Source organism: Bubalus kerabau, chromosome 4, assembly GCF_029407905.1.
Source record: "Bubalus kerabau isolate K-KA32 ecotype Philippines breed swamp buffalo chromosome 4, PCC_UOA_SB_1v2, whole genome shotgun sequence".
In the NCBI taxonomy this organism is placed as follows: Eukaryota; Metazoa; Chordata; class Mammalia; order Artiodactyla; family Bovidae; genus Bubalus; species Bubalus kerabau.
In genome coordinates, this window is record NC_073627.1 from 6400523 (window position 1) to 6420034 (window position 19512).

A 19512-nucleotide genomic window follows, 5' to 3' on the forward strand; every position below is an offset into this window, starting at 1 on the left:
GAAGTCAGCTCCCTCTTTATACCACAGTACTGCTGAGGCTGAGGTCAGGCTGAGTTCCCAATCAGGGGTCATATGAGCTTGAAGTCAGATATTTCTCCAGTTAAACCTTCAGATGAGACCTCAGCCTAGCCAAGACTTAGATTTCAGTTTGTGAAAGACCTTGAAATGAGACGAGCCACTCTGGCTCAAAGGACCTAGACAGAGAGAAGCAAGAGGAGCTTAGGCAAAGGAGTTGGTCAGACCATCTGCCAAGCCAAGCTGTGGGTACCTTATACCCCCAAGACATCACCAAGGTGGAGTGGTATGGAGTTGGGTGGTGTAATTAGCCTAACTCAGAGCCCAGTGATAGCCTCACTCCACCCTACTCATAGATGACCAGTTAAGCTCTCTTCAAATATAAATTTGGAATTTTATAAAAGGAGCTAGCTATAGCTGTCATTATTAAACAGCTACTATGGCCCAGACTCAGTTCTTTGGCCAATATGATTCAATTTATTCTCATGATGGCCTTGAGAGGCAGGTGCCATTAACCTTAATCGAGGATTAGGAAGCTGAAACTCAGAGGGCCAGGTAACTCACCAAAGGGGCCACAACTTATAAGTAACAGAACTGGGTACAAACCCAGACTGGGCCCCAGAGCCGGTTCTCTTTCAACTATAATCTCCCCACCCTCTAGGCAAAAGGAGGGGTCTTGAGAAAGCCCACTCTTGGCTGCCTCCCTTCCATGTGTCCCAAACTTGGAAAACAGCTCTAAGCCAACCATCTCCCCAATAAAAGAAGTCCAGCTCCTTCATGACCCTGTCATAGCCAAATTGCTTCATCCCTTAGCCAACATCCCACCCATATAACGTCATCCCTGTTAAAAAGTGTTCCCTTGTCCATCATCACCCCGATTTTGAAGTAGAACAAGAACACCATCTTTTGCTTAATTTAAAGATCTTTACGCCACACTTTGAAATGTCAAACGTTTCCATTAAAATCCTCTCACACTCTGGGCTGACAAAGGGACACCAGGATCTTTGGGAGATTCTTTAATCTCAATCAATTAGGGAGAAAGTCGTCCTGGCAGTGTGGCAATAAAAGAACGCTTTAATTTCAGAGCTAATTAAATATCAACCATTGGAATGCGGCAACAGACACTTAACCTGCAGTAACCCATTATTTATTAGGAATATAACGCACTGACTCTGGATATGATGTGAGTTGTAATCGTTTTAATATCAGCTGTCACAGTCTAGCGGCTCCCTTTTTTTTTGCTCCAGCACAATCATCTCCCAGCCCTGCGGGGATCACTCTGGCACCTGGATCCACGAAAGATTAATTAAGCTGACTGGCCTTGGCCCTGGGGCAACACAATCTGTGATCAAGGGAGGGCCGTACAGGCAAACAACAGGTAACCGCTTGGTCCAGTCCCACCTGGGTCAAAGGGACAAGTCTGAGCCATGAGATGGACCAGGTAGGATGCTTTCAGCTGCAAGTAACAGGAAAAAATAGACAACATGAAGGACTCAACCTAGAAGGACTCTGACAAAAAGGGTTTATTATCTCACATAAAAAGAAGCAGGTGGGGGCAGGTGGGGTTGCAAAATCGGATAGTTCCAAAGCTTGACAATATTGTCGGACGTTCGGCTTCCCTCTTTGCTCACCACCCTACCACCCTTAGCAGGCGGCTGAAGTCACCCTTCCCGGTGTCAAGATGATCTGCGTCTATCACACACACAGGAAAGAGGAAGACCCTTCCTTCTATGCAGCTTTCCCTTCCATTCCTTTTTTTAAAATAATGTATTTAGTTCGGCATCAATTTAGATTTACTGAAAACTGGCAAAGATAGCAGGTGTGTTAGTCACTCTGTTGTGTCCGACTCTCTGCGACCCCATGGACTGTAACGTGTCCGGCTCCTTGGTCCATGGGATTTACTAGGCAAGAATACTGGAGTGGGTTATCATGCCCTCCTCCAGGGAAACTTCCCGACCCAGGGATCAAACCCAGGCCTCCTACATTGCAGGCAGATCCTTTACCATTTGAGCCACATAGCACTTCTACATCCTGAAATTAGATTGTGCATTAATCAACTAGATTGGGCTGGAGTTTCAGTCCTTCTCTGAAAGGTGAGTTTCAGAGTCAGGGACTTGTTTGCTCACCACTGTTTCATACGAACCCAGAGCCGTGCCAGGCATGTGGCCAGTGCTCATTCAATATCTCCTGAATGAACGAAGCGGCAGCTAGAGTCGTGGCTGCAAAGATGTGGGATGTACACCATTATCAGCAGCGGCAGCCAGAATGATCTGACCACTAACTCAGGACGCTGGGATGTTTTCAGAGCCAAATCCCCACGCCCCCTTGCCTTTGGCCAGGCTGTGTGTTCAGGAGGACAGCTGTTCTCCACCTGGGAAGTGGCTCAGCCCACAGTTTCTCCAGATGGACTCAGGGCATCTCCTGGGCACCAAGCTCCTCTGATGTGATCACCTTCAGCAGGAGCAGTCACGTGGACCAACCACCCTGCCCATCGCTCAAGCCTGGAAAAGGGGCTCCCCATTGCCCGTCCTCAGTCACACACAGCCCCCTCCAGCTTCAACGGAGCATTAATTATGCAGCCAGCCTGGCCTGGGCAGAAAAACGCAAGGCAAATGCCAATTCAGAGGACCACCTGCTGGCCTAAAATTCTTAAAGTAAGGTAGGCAAGGGTGAAGGGGAACCCAGAGGGCAGGGTCAGTGCCGTCTTGGCCAGGCTGGTCCAAGGCTCACTGGACCCACTCCAGGCTCCAGGGGTGGGTGTGGCAGAAGCTGAGATCTTGGTCTGTGTTTCTGCAGCTGATTATGAGGAGCCTCACTTCCCTGGAGACTTCTGATGGTCTGGGTCCTCTGCCCCTGGCCCCTCATCATCCAGGACTGCGCTGGAACAGAGTTGGTTCAGCTCTCTCCCCTCCCACATCATGGTGGCTCCCCAGGCCACCCAGCCCCTCCCATTCGGGGCCTTAAAGGAACAAAGCAGGCTGAAATGCCAGCTCTGCCTCCTTCTAGCTCTGTAACCTTCAACAGGCCTTTTAACCCAGGGATCAGCAAGCATCTTTCTGTAAAGGGCTGGAGAGTAAATATTTTAGCTTTTGTGGGCCATATGGTCTGGTGCTGCAAGTCAACTCCACCCTCGAAGCTCAAAAGAGAGCAGCCGTAGACAGTACAGAAAAGATTGGGCGTGGCTGTGTGCCAATAAAACTTTATTCACACAAATAAGACGTGGGCCAGATTCAGCCCATAAGGCATCATTTGGATGTGCGTGTGTGTTTGTGTGTGTGTGTGCACACTCAGTCGCGTTCAACTCTTTTGCCACCTCGTGGACTATAGCCCACAAAGTTCCTCTGTCCATGGGATTTCCCAGGCAAGAATACTGGAGTGGGTTGTTATTTCCGTCTCCAGGGAATCTTTCGCAACCCGGAGATCAAACCCCCATCTCTTTCATTGGCAGGTAGGTTCTTTACCACTGAGCCACCTGGGAAGCCACCTGGCATTGTTTACTAACCCCTGAATTCCTGAGACTCAGTTTCCTCCTCTGTAAAATGGGGATAATGATACCGAAATAGGATCACTGAGAGTTGACACAGACGAAAGGACTTTAAACCACACGGTAAACCTTCTTGTTCGGTTTCATTCTGGTGTGTTGCAGCAAACTCCCACCCTGCACCCGAGCCCAGCTTGGCCGCCCCTGCACGTCACCCGTGACCTCTTGTCTGGGAGCCTGCAAACCTGAGGCTGCTTGTGTTATTATTTATCTCAGTGGGACTATTGTGCTGCTGCGCGCTGCACTGAGTGGCGGGGATGCCTCTGAGGCGCGCTGGCCTTTCCAATGAGGCGGGATTGTATTAGCTCCTGATTACAGCCCGCAGAACACAATAGAGGCGCCCGGCCCGGAAGGCGGCCCCCTGCCTCTGCCTCATCTGGACTGCTTTGTGCTTGATTTCCTTCTCTGCGGCCCCATTTCCCTTTCTCTCTTTTCTTTATTTTTCTCCCACTGCCCCCTCCTAATCTGCTTAACAACTTGCCTGGCTGCCGCCGCCTCCGCCCCACGCCCACCGTGTCTGAACGCCTTTCCCGGCCCCTAATAGCGCTGCTGCTCCTGCTTCGAATAAAAGCTGCTGATGGGGAAACCCTGGCTACCTGAATTACTTCCTCATTAACGCAGCGGGCAGATGCTCCACACCTCCCGTGTCCCCCAGCCACCCCTTCCTGCAGGCTCCCCCCAGCCGTGGCAGTTAGGTGAAGATGCTCTGGGGTCCCCGTGCAGGTCTGGGTCCTAGAGAGGACAGGAGGGGCTGTGGGCTTCTCTTCAGGGTGGCTCCCAGCTCTGCTTACTCCCCCACTTTCCCAGACGTTGGGGTCCCCAGCCTCAGAGCTTCCAGCTGGCTGGGAGGACAGAAGAAGGGGGTGACTTGCCCTCACTCACCCAGGCCTCCTCATCTTACTTGCTGTCCCTCCTCCTGACCCCTTTGTCTGGGGCAGGTGAGCCGGTGATGCGCAAGGCCTGCCTTTGGCTTCAGAGAAATCTGCTTCCTGGTAAGGCTATGGAGAGTCTCTCTAGCTGGGGGATTCCCCCAAGAAAAAGGAAGGAGGATCCAGACTCCAGGTATCGACCCCAACTCCTCCTGCCCACCTCTCAGAGGCCCGTGTCTGTCCGACAAGTACCCTTGGGGGTCCCCGTGTCTGTGCTTTCTCCAGCTTCCCCCTGGATCTTCCATGGTTGGACATGCTCATCTGCTGGTACCCCAAGCCTCCATCTCCCAATCTGCACAGTAAACATCTTGTCTGAGATGCCCCCACCTGCATATCCTACCGAGAGCTCCGGGGTGTCGGGGGAGCCCCCCCATGCCAAGCAGCTAGTAAGAGCTTTGCAGGTGCAGCGAGCAGGGAGACCGGAAACAGTTATTTTAAAAGCCGGCTGCACTACGAGCATTTTACTACCAGGTGACGGAAGATTTACCTGCTCCTTTGTTTGGGAAAGCACCTTAATGGGCCTTTTGGCCCCTGGGTATCTCTACATGGGAGAAGATTGAGACAAAGAAACATTGACTTGCTCTGTGTCATAAAGTAAAGAAAGTTCTGGCTCCTTAAGCAGCCCAGGAATGGGGGAGATGGTGGAGTGGAGGGGGCGCTCTGGGAAGCAGTCTTGCTGGAAGGAAGGTGGATGAGAGGGACCCCCGAAAGCAGACTTGTTACAGACTGAGGGCCTGGATGCTGGGGGTGGAGGCAACGTGGAAGAGAGATCTTAGACCACAAACTCCCATCTCGCCTATGGTGTCATGGGAGATGCTGGCCTGCAACTGGGCATCCTACATCATTGCAACCCACGGGTTACTTCTTCAGATAAAGTTGCTGCAAGAAACCTCTACCGTGGCTAGGGTTTCCTAAGCAAATGCAACAAGACATTTTTTTGTTCCTCAGGCCATCTGTTAAAGTGGTTCAGGGCTGCGAGCTTGGTCGTCCAGTTGCTGTTCGGTAGCTAAGTCCTGAACTACTCTTTTGCAACCCCATGGACTGTCTGTGTCCATGGACTGTCCATGGACTGCCAGGCTCCTCTGTCTATAGGTTTCCCAGGCAAGAATACTGGAGTGGGTTGCCATGCCCTCCTCCAGGGGATCTCACTGACCCAGGGATCCAACCCATGTCTCCTGCGACTTCTGCATTGCAGGAGGTTTCTTTACTGCTGAGCCACCAGGGAAGCCCCTAAGGTGAGCCTGGGGATGACAGAATTGGGGGAGTGGAGAGGAATTAAGATGCCTGGACTAACCCTGAAGGTCTGAGCATCCCATGTTGGATTTGTCCCAGGTGTTCACCAAACAGTCGCCATCTGGCTTCCCCCTCTGTATCTCCTGCATCCTCCGACCGCTGCCTGGTGACTGCATTAAACCAGATTGCTCAGAAACTTCCTTTTTAGAAACATTTAAAAATAAACTCTGAGTAGCGGTAAGGCTACTTCCTGCTCAGAGAGAGGGAAGAACACTTTCTCCAGGTGCCCCTGGTTTCTGGGTCCCATTGCTGCTGCCTCCTCTCGGGCCACCGGCCCAGCCCTGCCCATGAACCTGCTCCACTTTGCTCTCACCCAGCCTGCTCCCTCCGTGGTCTGCGGGGACGCCGTGCCGAGTGGCCCTCTTGGCACTTCTGCCTTCAGGAAATATTGCCTCTCACCTCGCATTTGTCCTGCCCCTCATCACCACTCGGGGAAGGAGGCTAGGGCGGGCTCCCAGCCATCTATTTTCCTGTCTGTGCTGGAGGAGGCGGACAGGCTGGCACCGGGACTGCCAGGGGGAGGGCTGGGGCTGGGGAGATGGAGCCCTCGTTCAGTAAGCTGCAAGTATTTATTAGGAGCTCGCTGTGTGCTGGAAGGGCAAGGATCAGAAGGAGCAGAGCCGGGGGACACCGCCATCCCCTCTGGACTCGGAACAGTGCAGCTGATCCCTTTAGAAACTGGAGCCTCTGACTCCGCTGGCAGAAGTTGGTAGAGACGGGTTGGAGGGCAATTTGAAAGCGGGTTTGCAAAGCTGACACGTGGGGTTAGCCTGGGCGGTTCAGTGGTTAAGAATCTGCCTTCCGAAGCAGGTGATGCAGGTTCAAATCCTGGCTGGGGCGCTAACAGCCCACGTGCCTTGGGGCAACGAAGCCCGCCTGCTACAATCAACACCTGACACAGCCAATTATAAATACGTATTTTTAAAAACTGGCACGTGCTCTGAACCAGCAGTCCACTTCTGGAAATTTTCCTAATAAGTGTGCAAAGAGCTTTATCAGCGCATCACATAGAGCAAACAGACCACTGGAAAGCAGCCTCACAGGAACTGGACGTGACTGAAGCGACCTAGCTCACGTGAGTACGCTGGGCATTTTTATACACACACTTTTTTTTTTACCCAAATGAATAGGCTACTTTTTTACCCTGTCTCATCTCCCTCCCCAAAAGTCCTAGGGAAATTTTGGTTACCAAAAAAAAAAAAAACAAAAAAAACTAGATGGGGTGGAGACTAGGGACTGAGAGAACTGTGGCCCCCTGGGCCGCTCATGGAGCCACACTGTCACATGGGCCTCTAAAATGGTGTTTATCGTGAGACCCCCTTAGAGCTGGGTATCATTTAGGAAGGCAGCCACATATGTAACATCATTTAACATTTTTTCCACTTAATACAGCCAGCAAAAAAAAGTTCTGATAGCAAACGAGGACATTTGTTATTGAAAATGTAAGTGTGTGGAAAAGCTCATACGTTGCAGTCAAATAAATATGTGTGAGACCTGAGTGTCATCAGGGTCTCTCATTTTCTTATTAGAAGCTTTTTTTTTTTTAAGCCTCCATCCCAGGCTGTAGGCACCATTTGGAAAATCCCCGAATATCCTCTACCTGCCATGAAGCCCTGGAGAAGGCAATGGCAACCCATTGGAAAATCCCATGGACGGAGGGAGCCTGGTGGGCTGCAGTCCATGGGGTCGCGAAGAGTCAGACACGACTAGCAACTTCACTTTCACTTTCACCTTCCTGCATTGGAGAAGGAAATGGCAACTCACTCCAGTGTTCTTGCCTGGAGAATCCCAGGGACAGGGGAGCCTGGTGGGCTGCCATCTATGGGGTCACACAGAGTCAGACATGACTGAAGCGACTTAGCAGCAGCAGCAGCCACGAATCCCAAATGCTTAGAAAGAAAGGTGTAAAGGCTACAAGAACTTAGAAATTGTCCAGGGAAGCGTCTGTTTTGGCAACTGTGGACCCAGTGCTAAGCGGAAGGTCTGAGATAAATGAGTGAGAACGTGGTCTCCGAGTTCAGGTGTGGATAAGGTGGAGGTGAGCTGCAGCGATGCCCAGGGGCTTCTGCGAAGTCACAGCTGGACCTGAAGGTGCAGGGAGGTTCCAGCAGGCAGGTGAGGATGATCCATATCAGCAGGACAACCAGCTGAGACTCAGTGAGTTCTTGTGAATTACACCCATCATGCAGTTTCATAAGGAGACTTGAACTCTGATGATGCTCTGGTTTCTGAAGGACCACGCATGCCACCCATGGCTCCTGACTGGGAAGGACCAAGTCTGGTGAGGAGGGATGGGGGATGGCCACCCCACTCCACTTGATGAGGCATCTCGTACATGGTTATCATGTGCCGGATGCTGCAGAGACAAGCCCTGCCTCGCATCCCGCTCATTTGCATGCGTAAATGTATGTGTATATATATTGCTTATTAGTGTCAGTGGCATTTGCATTTTAAGTGGATTGGTTTGTTGGGCATGTTTTTTAGAGCCCTGGACTTGAAAGGAATATTCCAACTTCAATGTCATGCAATAAACAACGGGTTCTTTCCAAGGGGCTGATGAGAGGTGGGTAGGTTCGGTGTGGAGGGAGGAAAGGAAGGCTGAGCCAGGTGTCTGGGCATCAGGGTCCACTCCCAGCTCAGCCAAGAGTGACCGGTGACCTTGGGCAGGCAGCAGCGTTCCTGGGTCTCTGTCTGCATTTCTGCCCCATCATGCCTGCCTGCCTCGTGGACGGACTGAGAATCACAGGGAGGGGAACTGCACCGTGAGTAGGGCTCTGTGAGACTCTGCAGTTGGTCCTGCAACCCAACACCATTGGCCCACACCGCCTCCAGTTCTCAGCTGTGCATCTGTCTCTGTGCCTCTACCCAGCCATGGAACCTGGCGTGTCTTTAAGTTCCCCAACTCCTCAACTTTGTGAGCGACCCAGACTCCTCTGGAGAGGAGAGGTGGGAAATTATATTCAAAACCCCACAACTACTAAATGTCCACGTTAGACATTTCTGACCTCCAAATCCCATCTCCCAGGTCCTTCTCTATGTTCAACACCCACACCCACCCTCTCTACTCTCAAGGTATCCCCAATTTCCCCTGGAAACTCCCATTTCCCCACAACATCAGTCATACTGAATGATTCATCTCTGCTCCAGGGCCTCCTCTCACATTTGCTTACCCCAACCCATCAGGGCATCAGCCAAAAAAGGTGCTATCCTGAATCAATCTCCCCATCCGGGGGAGGCAGCTGGGACTGCCCACCGTTTCAAGGCTATGGTCTCACTTCGGCATCCGGGTGTTGAATTGTTCCCCAACCTGTGTGCTCGGCTCATCCAGCACCTTGGTTGTCCACCACTGATTTGACGACCAGACATCTGACTTCCCAGACTTTCTGAGGTTACGTCCCCATAGTTACCATGGAGAACGCTGCAGGGGTGATAGACAGGGAGGTTTAGTCACCAGTGCTTTTCTGGGTCCAGCTGCATCACCAAGGAACAAACACTGGGGGCAACAGAAGTGACCAGGAGATGGGAGAGAGCAGGAGAGCCAGGGGGCGGCTATGTTTGCTGCTGATATGCCTGAAGAGTGTACAAAGCGGGGAGCAAAGACAGATCTCCCATGCTGAAGAATTCCACATCATTTCTGTAGCTGCTCCACTCCTAAGGGGAAGACGGTAACTCCCCATTCCTGAAGCAGACTGTGCCTGGTGACATTCCTCCAAAGAGGACCAGGCGGAAAGGGAGGAATAAGAATCACTTTACATTGGAGAAACCCCAAACCACCATCTTGACATGATACCTGTGGACCCTTGATGTGATGAACACAGCACTTTATCCCATGGTCTTCCTCCCCAGAATAAGGTACTCCAGTCTAATCAGCGGAAAAACCCCAGGTAAATCCCAATGAGGAATGTTCTACAAAACCACTGATCCGCACTCTTTGAAACCATCATGCGTGCTCAGTTGCTCAGTTGTGTCCTCCTCTTGGTGACCCCATGGACTGTAGCCTGCCAGGCTCCTCCATCCATGGGATTCTCCAGGCAGGAATACCGCAGTGGGTTGCCATTTCCTACTCCAGGGTCAAGTTCACCCAAAGCAAGACCACTTTGAGTTACAACCGAAAGGAGACCAAGAAGATGCAACACTAAGAGTAATGTGGGATCCAGGGAAAGAAAAGGGGACCCTGGGGGTGGAAGGAACTCAGGAAATCTGAATAATGCATGGACTTTAGTTAACACCAACATAGTAATACTGGTTCATTGTGACAGATATACCGTAGTCCTGTAGGATGTTAATCACAGGGGAAACTGAGTGTGGTAGACAGAAGCCCTCTGTATTATCACTGCAATATTCTGGAAGTCCAGACTCTAAGAGGAAAAAATTGGGGTCTTGGCAAATGATCCAAACATGTTACTATATTCCTCTTTGAGACCAAACGAAGTGAGTTTGTTTTAGGTTCTACACACCATCGTTGCTCATTGATGTCCACATCACCAGATTGTCAAATGCTAAACAGCACCTGGGAGAAGCCTGGCAGCAAATCCATGTGGCCCGTAAGAAACTAGGATCAGCCAATGAAATGCTGTTTATAAGAGAACATTACTAGACGCCCTGTAGAGTGCTTCCTCGCTTCACATGCTTGGTGACTGAAAACCCACTTCTTGCCATCTTGACTCCTCCACGGAGTGTGTGGCCCTGGGCAACTTACTAAACTCTGCTAAGCAGCAGTACCTGTTTCTATCAGGCAAGCCAAGGAGAGTGTAGCCCTGATAGGTGGTACAGCATATTAAGGCCATGGTAAATTTTACTATGGGCTTCCCTGGTGACTCAGTGGTAACGAATCCACCTGCCAATGTAGGAGGCACAGATGTGATCCCTGATCCAGGAAGATCCCCTGGAGAAGGAAATGGCAGCCCACTCCAGTATTCTTGCCTGGGGTATCCCATGGACAGAGGAGTCTGGGGGGGCCACAGTCCATGGGATTGTAAGAGTCAAACACGATTTAGTGACTAAACAACAACACCACCCACCATATAGAGGGAGACAAGGAGGAAATGTCCTTGTCCTGTTTAACCCTGGCATTGGGTGGAGGGAGGAAAATCAACTCTACCGAAACTTTGTAGCTGTGAGGTGGTCTTCATGTGGGTTTGTGGTCATAATTCAAGAGACCCCAAGAGGGAAATTAAATTTAAACTTGTCCTAGCTTGATAGAGCTAGGAAGAAAGCAATACAGGTGCCCTCTGGAAAGCTCTACGTCCGATGCTTCATAGAATTTTCATAAAGTTCTAAGGAATATGGAGGCCAGTAGTCAAAGATCCCAGAACTAGCCTGTTAGGACTCCAGAGGGAAGAAAAGGAGGTCAAGGAGAATGAGAAATCAAAATGTCTAATCAAAATCCCAGTAGGAGTTGGTAGAAAAAAATGGGGGAAAGATATGATTTGAAAAAATAATAGCTGAGATTTTTTTTTTTTTTTTGCAAAGCCCATACTTTCATATCCAGGAAATTCTGCTTAAAATTCGCTGCAATTTCCAGGAAGGAGAATTTGTTTGGCACTTCCACCTTCTTAGTTTGTAGGAAGTTGCAACAACAACAGAAAATTACTCTTATCCTAAAAACGAGAAAAGCTTAGATAAAATACAGAATCAGAACTTTTCTTGAACCCACCAGAGAGCTGAGGTCATGAGGCAACCAAGGAACCTGAAATCCGGAAAGGAACCAGTCCCTCCAAGGAGAGAAGAGACACCTGCGCTATCTCGTTTCTGGCAGAACATGGGAGGAAGAGGTGCTGTATCACCACTGCGTAATTAGTAAGAAAAATCTGCTAAAATTTTCAAGAACTGCTGGCCAAGTGTGGTTTAGCATCTCAACCTGAAGTAGCGGGGAGCAACAGGATTAGATAGGAGCTCCCGTCACTCACAGGCTGTTGCCCACGAGCCCCTACCCGGCGCTCCTGGGAAAAACTTGTGGGCAGAGCAGGATATCTAAGGAAGTTCCCCATTGGTGGCGCAGCCCTGCAGGGGCTGACCGCCTGCAAGGGAGGCATAAGACTCAGTCATTTCTTTGGACCCTTCTCTCCTACAGAGCAAACCCTTAAGTCACTAGGGGAGGAACTGCAAACCCTTTCACACACAGGGCTCTAAAGGAACAATCAGCTGCCTGGCGGAAGGAGCAGGTGAAAACCCCTCCCATGGTCCCTAAACCCTCCCCGCCTATAAAGCAAAAGCCGTGAATCTTCCTGCTCCCTCTCATCCATGCTTTGTAGTTTTCACATCTAAATCTTGCACATCTATGTTCACATTTTCAGTAATAGTATAAATGGTACTTTAAAAATTTGAAAAAGTCAGTTCCCGTTTGTTGATTGCTGGTACGTAAAAATACAATTTTCATTTAACAACTGTATTCTGTATCCTTTCTAAACCTATTAGAATCAGTTGTAGTGATTGTAGGGAAAATAGACTCGGGCAAAAAGTACTGCTAAAAATAAAGAGATCTTTCTACCTAATGATGAAAGGTGTTGTCTATAAAGAAAATACAACAATTCTGAATTCTCATGCACTAAAAACAAAGCTCAAAATATGAAAGCAAAAATTGACACATTTCATACCTAGGAAGTTCTGCTTAAAATATGAGAAAAAAATAAAAAAATGCACAGTCATAGTGAAAGATTTTTAATGCATCCATCCAATTACTGGTTAAACAGACAAAAAAATTGCTAAGAATATAGAAAATTTGAATAGTACAAGAAGACTTTCATGATCATATACAGCATATTGCACCCAATGATTGGAGGACAAACATTTATTTCAAAATATTTATGAAATAGTTATAAAAATTGACTATGTTCTTGACCATAGCATTAGCCTCAACAAATTCTAAGAATACCATATTCTCTGGCCTTAATGTTTCAAGTAAGAAATTTAATAACAAAAGTTTACCTATTAAAAGTCTGGATACTTGGAAATTTAAAATACCCAAACACTCATGGGTCAGAGAAGGAATTATAGTAGAAATTAGAAAACATGAATATGAGTAAGTGATAGCAAATTATTCCTTATAAAAATTCTGGGGTTGTACCTAAAGTCATACTGAAAGGAAAATGTATACCTTTAATTGCTAATATAAGCAATTAAATCAGCAATATATATAAATAAATAAGCAAAGAATCAAATAGACTGACAATTAATGACATGAGCATTCAATTTAAGAAGCCAAAAGAATGGCAAAACGAATACAGTGAGAGCAGCAGGAGTAATATAGTAAAATTAAGGATGAAATTAAAGGCACAAAACAAAGTGCAACAGAAAGAATTCTCAAAGCCAAAAGTTGGTTCTTTCAAAAAAAAAAAAAAGGTCTTTTAATTAAAAGAAAATTCCCTCATGTGACTTATCCGGGGAAAATAAAGAGATGGGGGAGAAAAAATAAAAAAGATAAACAATAGTAAGAATTGAAAAGGTGTCATAACTGCAAAAGTTTTAATAATTAAACACACGGAAAAAGATTATTATGAACAACTTTGTGACAAATTTTAAAACTCGCCAAAGACACAATAGAAAACCTGGGACAGTCTAATGACCTTTAAAGAAATTGACTCATTAGTTAAAAATCTTCCCAGAAAGGGAAAAAAAAAAAAACTGGTTTAAATGTTTTATTAGCAATTCCTACCAAGTGTTTCAGGAACCACTCTTCTAAATAATACTTTTTTAAAAAAGAAGAAGAAACATGCTCCAGATCTTTGTAAAGGCTAACATAATCTTAATTCTGGAACTAGACAAGGATAATACTGGCAAGAAAAATTTATAGTCTAATATTGTTCAAAATCTGCATTAGTCAGATAGAGCAGATGGGTTTGCAGTAAACAAATCCCCAAATTTGAACGATCTTTCACAGGAAAGGTTTAAATCTCACCCGTGTCTTAGTCGGCTGCTGGGCAGGCAGCTCTGCTCCAAGCAGTGACATGGGGATCTAGCCTGCTGCTTTCCTCCTGTGTCTGCACGGCTCAGACCATGTGGCTTCCAAGGCATGCCTGCCTTCATGTCCAACTCTTTGCGACCGCATAGACCGTAGCCCGCCAGTCTCCTCTGTCCATGAGATTTCCCAGACAAGAATACTGGAATGACTTGCTATCTCCTCCTCCAGGGGATCTTTACCGATCAGGGATTGAACCCGTGTCTCCTGCATTGCAGGCAGATTCTTTACCACTGAGCTACCAGGGAAGACATGTGCTTTCCCTCAGATCAGATCAGATCAGTCGCTCAGTCGTGTCTGACTCTTTGCAACCCCATGAATCGAAGCACGCCAGGCCTCCCTGTCCATCACCAACTCCCGGAGTTCACTGAGACTCACATGCATCGAGTCAGTGATGCCATCCAGCCATCTCATCCTCTGTCGTCCCCTTCTCCTCCTGCCCCCAATCCCTCCCAGCATCAGAGTCTTTTCCAATGAGTCAACTCTTCACATGAGGTGGCCAAAGTACTGGAGTTTCAGCTTCAGCATCATTCCTTCCAAAGAAATCCCAGGGCTGATCTCCTTCAGAATGGACTGGTTGGATCTCCTTGCAGTCCAAGGGACTCTCAAGAGTCTTCTCCAACACCACAGTTCAAAAGCATCAATTCTTCGGTGCTCAGCCTTCTTCACAGTCCAACTCTCACATCCATACATGACCACAGGAAAAACCATAGCCTTGCCTAGACGGACCTTTGTTGGCAAAGTAATGTCTCTGCTTTTGAATATGCTATCTAGGTTGGTCATAATGTGCCTTCCCTAGCGCTCGACAAATCCATTTCTAGGTATAAGCCTACATTGAGAGCAGCACTTCTCCAAAGGTAATGTGCCTACGATTTTGCTGCAGTGCAGATTCTGATTCAGTGTGTCTGGCATGGGACCCTGAAATCCTGCATTTTTAATAAATTCCCGGAAGATATCAACACCCCCACTCTGAGGACCACACTTGGAGTGACAAACAGGAGTGACTAGATTGGGTATTTACGGTCACATCCGTAACAGCCAGAATCCCAAATTTCCACCAGCGGTCAGACCAGGCAAATAAACTACAGCACATGGCTGTGTAGTCACACTCTGGAATAGTACTTAGAAGGGAAAACGAGTAATCTACAACTACTCACATTAAAGATGGACGAATCTAACAAAAGAAGCCAGGCACAGGAGAAATTATGCAGTATGATTCCCTAATAGAAAGTTCAAAATCAGACAGAGCTAAATCAAATGGTGTTTAGGAATGCATACACACCTGTTAAAACCTTCTTAAAAAAAAAAAAAAAACAGTAAGGAAGGAATTAGCATGAAACTCAGGAAGCAGTGGTACAACGTGTTGGGGATAAATCCACCTGGGCTTCTGGGTCCTGGAAGTGCTCTATTTCTCAAGCTGAATGCTGAATATATGGATGCTTTATTTTATTATTATTCTTTAAACTGTATATCTGCATTTTATGTACTCCTTTGAATAAAAAAGTAACAAGAAGTCTTTTAGTACTGAAGTCCCAAGTGACTAGTAAAATAAAACTAGTGAATTACAAAAAGTCTGCATTTTGAGAATCAAGGTCTCCTTGTACCTCTGAAACAACACACACGTGCGTGCAGACTTCCCAGTGAGCAAGTGAAGCCAGCAGGAGTGCAGGCTCAGGGACGTGCTCCCCTTCTCAATCTAACACTCTCAGCTACGGACCAATGGCGAGGGAGAGGAGCCAGCAAAACGTTCACAGATGCAGAGACGTCACTGCCCAAAAGTACCATGACATGGGTCAGAGTGGTTGGCTGTGGAGGGGTGATTTCCTGGAGGGGGTCTGTGAAGAGGGAAGGGGAAGGGGAGGGGAGTCAGTCCTGGGGAAGGGACTGGGGACCCATCATCTCCCACTTAAGCAGTTTGGGATGCTCTCTATGGATGCCACTTTCCCTTTCTGAAAATCTCATGGAAACTTCCTTTTCCCACCTTTAAAGGTATGCCCTCCAGCTGGCTGTGGAAGGCACAGCAAGACAAGTTAGCTCTTTAAAAACAAAACAAAACAAAACAAAAAACAAAACCTCTTCATTTTATATTGGAGGATAGCCGATTAGTGTTAGTCGCTCAGTCATGTCTGACTCTTTGTGACCCCAGGGACTCTAGCCCACCAGGCTCCAGGGTCCATGGAATTCTCTAGGCAAGAATATTTGAGTGGGTAGCCATTGCTTTCTCCAGGAGATCTTTCAACCCAGGCTTCCCAGGTAGCACTAGTGATAAAGAACCCACCTACCAATGCAGGAGATGTAAGAGACATGAGTTGGATCCCTGGGTTGGGAAGATCCCCTGGAGGAGGGGATGACAACCCACTCCAGTATTCTTGCCTGGAGAATCCCAAGGGCAGAGGAGCCTGCTGCTGCTAAGTCGCTTCAGTCATGTCTGACTCTGTGCGACCCCATAGACGGCAGCCCACCAGCCTCCCCCGTCCCTGGGACTCTCCAGGAAGAACACTGGAGTGGGTTGCCATTTCCTTCTCCAATGCATGAAAGTGAAAAGTGAAAGTGACGTCGCTCAGTCGTGTCCGACTCTCAGCGACCCCATGGACTGCAGCCTACCAGGCTCCTCCGTCCATGGGATTTTCCAGGCAAGAGTACTGGAGTGGGGTGCCATTGCCTTCTCCAGCAGAGGAGCCTAGCGGGCTACAGTCCACAGAGTCGCAAAGAGTCGGTCACGACTGAAGTGAGTCATCATGGATGCATAGCTGATTAACAGTGTTACGATAGCTTCAGGTGAACAGCGAAGGAGCTCAGTCATACATATACAAGTATTCATTCCCCCCCAAACTCCCCTCCCATCAAGCCTGCCACATAACATTGAGCAGAGTTTCTTGTGCTACACAATAGGACCTTGTTGGTTATCCATTTAAAATATAGCAGTGTGTTCACATCCATCCCAAACTCCCAAACTATTCCAAGACTACCTTACCTGCCTCCTGAGAAATCTGTATGCAGGTCAAGAAGCCAACAGTTAGAACTGGACATGGAACAACAGACTGGTTCCAAACTGGGAAAGGAGTACTCAAGGCTGTACATTGTCACCCTGCTTGTTTAAGTTACATGCAGAGTACATCATGCTAAACGCTGGGCTGGATGAAGCACAAGCTAGAATCAAGTTTGCAGGGAGAAATATCAATAACCTCAGATATGTAGGTGACACCACCCTTATGGCAGAAACTGAAGAGGAACTAAAGAGCCTCTTGATGAAAGTGAAAGAGGAGAGTGAAAAAGTTGACTTAAAACTCAACACTCAGAAAACCAAGATCATGGCATCTGGTCCCATCACGTCATGGCAAATAGATGGGGAAACAATGGAAACAGTGACAGACTTTATTTTCTTGGGCTCCAAAATCACTATAGATGGTGACTGCAGCCATGATATTAAAAGACGCTTGCTCCTTGGAAGAAAAGTTATGACCAACCTAGACAACATATTAAAAGGCAGGGACATTACTTTGCCAACAAAGGTCCATCTCATCAAAGGTATGGTCATGTATGGATGTGAGAGTTGAACTATAAAGAAAGCTGAGTGCCGAAGAATTGATGCTTTTGAACTGTGGTGTTGGAGAAGACTCTTGAGAGTCCCTTGGACTGCAAGGAGATCCAACCAGTCCATCCTAAATGAGATCAGTCCTGGGTGTTCATTGGAAGGACTGATGTTGAAGCTGAAACTCCAATACTCTGACCACCTGATGCAAAGAGCTGACTCACTGGAAAAGACCCTGATGCTGGGAAAGATTGTGGGCAGGAGGAGAAGGGGATGACAGAGGATGAGATGGTTGGATGACATCATTGACTCAATGGACATGAGTTTGAGCAATCTCTGGGAATTGGTGATGAATAGGGAAGCCTGGTGTGCTGCAGTCCACGGGGTCTCAAAGAACAAAAGTAAGCGATTGAGCTGAGCTGAACTGATTCCAACTTTAACTCCTGAACTGCGGCTGTAAGCCCTCTGTCTCCTAGACCCATGGAGTACCTGGGCCCCCTTTCCTTTCTAAGAACTCTCCCCTCACGTAGCATCCCTGTTTGCCTCTAACCACTCAGGCAAGAGCTATGATGCAATTGAATTTTAGCTTAGGGAGAAACAAGATATAAATACATCCCAGTGTACTATTAATGTCAATAATATTAGTGCAATTATTTCCAGGCTAGTCAGATTCAATAAACACGACAGTAAACAAGCCGGGAGCTGCCAGCAGGTGAGCACCGTGGGGGTCTGCGCAGCTGGCTGGCAGCTGAGAATGACTGTCTTTGCTGCTGCTGCCCCTCGAGCAGGGAGACACTTTGTGCCTGGCTGCGGCCCCGCCCTCCAGCGGCCCCTCCCCCGCCCAGGTCCTCATGCCTTCAGGTAATTCAGCTGGGCGGCCGTCTCCAACCTGAGCAAGCTGTGTGCTATCTACGGAGCTGGGAAGGCAAGCGGGAGCCCCACATGATGTTCGCTTCAGTCGTGTCCAACTCTTCGCGACCCCGTGGACTGTAGCCTGCCAGGCTCCTCTGTCCGTGGGATTCTCCAGGCAAGACTGGAGTGTGTTGCCACACCCTCCTCCAGGGGATCTTCCCGACCTAGGGATCTGACCTGGGTCTCCTGCATTGCAGGGAAGCCCCATTTACAGGTAAGGGGTGTCCAGACTCAGGGCTGAGAGGGTGTCCAGTCCCGCAGACCCCTTCCCAGAATCCTGCAGACCCCTTCCCAGAATCCCAGAATGATGGCTTTCCTTTCAATGCTTTACTATGATCTGTTGCCACATCTGTGACCCACACCAGTGAACTTTCAATTCTCTGAGGTCGTGAACCAGGAGACCTGGTGCTTGTAATTGTGTGTAATACTTGGACCCGGCTGTTTGGAAAATCAGATACTTTAATGGCTAGGAATCTGTAAGGGAAGAAAAATTCCCTTGGACCCTCTAAGGTTCTGTGGCTGGCCTGAGAATTAAACTGATGTAAGATAGGAGAAAAGCATATAAATTTATTTAAGATTTTTACACGGATATAGGTGTCTTCTGAGGACCATAAGGCCAGAAGAAGCCATTAGACAAAAAGCTTATATCTTCTTAAACAAAGACAAAGAGTTCAGGCTAGGGGCAGTAAATTATGAGACAGTGACTAGGGAAAAAATGGAGGCCTGATGGCAGATCAGGGTTATTTGGGTCGGTTTGTCTGAAGTGGTCCATTTCTCTGGCAATGAACATGTTTTTCCCTTCCTGGTACAAGGAGCATCTTTCTTGTGGGAAATGTTAGGGAGAAAAAAGATCAGGGAGTCCTTTCTGCTTCTGCTGTTCGTCAAGCACCTTCAGATCAAGGTAATTGATATGTCAAAGTGGCATATTTGGGTGGGGGGGCAGGTCCTGAACCTCTTTAAGTGTGGAATCAGGTGGACATGGAGTCAAAGGCCTTTTCTTCCACTTGCTGGCTGTGTGACTTTGGGTGACTCACTCATCCATTCTGTGCCTCACTTAGTTCATCTGTTAAATGGAGATAATAATAATACTTGCCTTTCAGGGCCCTTGTGAGGACTCTCAGAGATGACAAAAACGTCAAATAAAGTAGCACAGTGGGGACTTCACCAGTGGTCTAACGGCTAAGACTCCGTGTTCCCAAGGCAGGGGCTCCGGGTTCAATCCTCGATCAGGGAACTAGATCCCACATGCTGCAACTACTACCCAGCACAGCCAAATAAATGTCTAAAAAAAAACAGTAGCACACTGCCAGGCACATAGAGGTTCTTCATAAGC

The 19512-nt window shown here is 48.0% G+C and overlaps 1 long non-coding RNA gene across 1 annotated transcript; it reads left to right on the top strand.

The window, feature by feature from the left end:
- The first annotated feature begins 723 nt into the window (after positions 1-723).
- Positions 724-9754, top strand: LOC129648580 (uncharacterized). The gene is made up of 3 exons (XR_008712796.1): positions 724-2674; positions 2812-6853; positions 7327-9754. It is a non-coding gene; the product is annotated as an uncharacterized LOC129648580 (long non-coding RNA).
- The last annotated feature ends 9758 nt before the right edge of the window (positions 9755-19512 follow it).